This window comes from Limulus polyphemus, unplaced genomic scaffold (genome assembly GCF_000517525.1).
Source record: "Limulus polyphemus unplaced genomic scaffold, Limulus_polyphemus-2.1.2 Scaffold4253, whole genome shotgun sequence".
Classification (NCBI taxonomy): Eukaryota; Metazoa; Arthropoda; class Merostomata; order Xiphosura; family Limulidae; genus Limulus; species Limulus polyphemus.
In genome coordinates, this window is record NW_013669863.1 from 16,709 (window position 1) to 19,202 (window position 2,494).

The following is a 2,494-nucleotide window of genomic DNA, read 5'->3' on the forward strand; positions in this document are numbered from 1 at the left end:
TACGAAACGTAAAAATAAGAAACCGTCCTCAATGGCCTTTTTTAATGAAATGCATTATACGGTGTTTGCTGTTACATCTTACATTGATTTTTTGAGGTTCATACTCCGTTCTTTTTTTTATTATTGAAAACTCTATGCTCCAAGTATTCTTCCAGTACTTTCATATTTATTAGCATAATAACGATGAAATGGTCCATCTGATGACTGCTGGCGCATTAGGTTTGAAGGTGGCTGAGAAGATATGCGCATGTGCAAGCTAAAGAGGAGATTAAATGATGATAGACAATGACCTTCGATAGAAAAATGGATGTTTTTTATACGTAGTTCATCAACGGTTAAGTGTTATGTCACAGATTACTAACGCGTGTGTGTGGAGCTTTGGAAATATTTCTTAATAAGACGAGGTCGTTACAATAGATTAGACGTTCAGTGTAATTTTGTTTGAGACAGATACGTTGAAGTGCGTTCGTTACTAGACGTGCTATATATATATATATATATTGGATCAGTTCCATAATTTCATTTCAGATGGTGGCCCTCTTTGACAAGATTCAGCACTTAATGATATGAACTTTAAACACTAACAGAGAATGTCATCGTGTAGTCCAATAAATTATTAATATAAAGATATTCACACCGAAAACACATTTTGTTTACATCCTGCTTGATCTTTCTATAAAATACGCTAAACGAAATTTTATAGATACTTCTATCTTTTACAAACACATTAGCATTCCTTTCGATATCGTTTTAAGCTTTTAAGCAATTAAACTAATTGCCCCCAAATAACCTATATATGTGTGTTATTTTCACCTTTACTTAATTAAAACAAAAGTGTACAAAATTGATGCTATACGAAAATCCGATTAATTATTTATAGCAGGTAAAATATTTTAATTGAGTTATAAATTAGGTAGAGATAATATGTAAAATACTTGAAGTTTGTGTAATTGTTAATTAAGTCCCCAGGCAAAAGTTGGGAATTTTAACAAAAAGAAAAATGACACCTATCGTGAATGTCGACCATGTAGACCACAATATTCCAAATAATTCCATTAAATTACATAAAACTGTACCTTGTGACGATATTCAACGACCTTAAGATTAATTAAGGCTTTAAGAAGTTATGAAAAATAATTTAAGAATGAAAGATGATGCACGCTGTTAAGGACGATAAAATAATATTTCTCCAATAGTTTGAGTTTTAAATGAACATTATTTTATAATTATGTTGGTGAATCTAAATGTTTATGTTTTTATTTTTATTTTCTTACTTTTAGTGATACGATTTGCTTGGATCGTTTTTCCTTTTTGTTCTAAAGTGGAAAAAATAACATTACTTTAATTTAAAATTACAAAATATGAAAATCTGAGACCAAACCAGGTGGTTAGTGCGCTCGGCTCGCAATCTGAGGGTCGCGGGTTCGAATCCCCGTCACACCAAACATGCTCGCCCTTTTCAACCGTGGGGGCATTATAATGTGACGGTTAATCTCACTATTCGTTGGTAAAAGAGTAGATGCGATGACTAGCTGCCTTCCCTCTAGTCTTACACTGCTAAATTAGGAACGGCTGGCGCGGATAGCCCTCTTTTAGTTTTGCGCGAAATTCAAAACAAACAAACCTAAAACGAGTCCTTAGTAGAACACACAGGAAAAAGTAAATACCGAGGAATTATCTGTTTATTTTTGTCGTCCACTAACTATGATGTAACAAATTAAGTCAAATATTTTCATTTGTCGCAGTTTCGTAGCATTTACAAAATCATACAATAGAATCTGTCAATACCTTTAAAGGTGAAGTTAATACATGTTCTAATAGTATTACACAAAAACGTCTAGGGTAACTGTCTTAGTTGAGTTATTTTAATTCTACTATACATAATATCTAATAAGCAATGTTCCAAAACAGTTTATTTAAATAACCTAGTTTTCATTTACTATATGCTTAAGATTGGTGTTGACATAAGATTGGAAAAAAAAAATTATTCCTACAAATCGATCATTTTCATTAGCACTATATTTTGGTTTCACGTGATTTCGGTGTTACTGAAAATCGTAGATATTATGTTTTATCGACTCAAATTATCAAGGTAGCATAACACTGATTTCATAATGTTGCGTCATCGAGATCATGTGATTCTCACGCTCTCTACTTTCTAGAATTATCCTGTACTTTGGCGAATGTTCTAGTTCTTACTAGATATAGGGTAGTCGGGTATATAAAAGAGGGGGACAACGTGACAAGGTAATGTGTGTATAGACAGTGAGTAATTGATCTGCAGTCAGAAGTATTATTGAGCACGTTCGTTGTTATAGCGTTTGTTTAGCGCGATTGTTGAAGTTGAGTGTATCGGTAAAGTTATATTCGGAAAGAATAAACCAGTTTTTATTAAGAAAGAACTTGTGTCGCTTAAGTTTCGTCGGAACGAAGTTACAGAAAATCAATTAACAAACGGAGACGTAACAATATGTTATAAATTCAAGAATTAGTA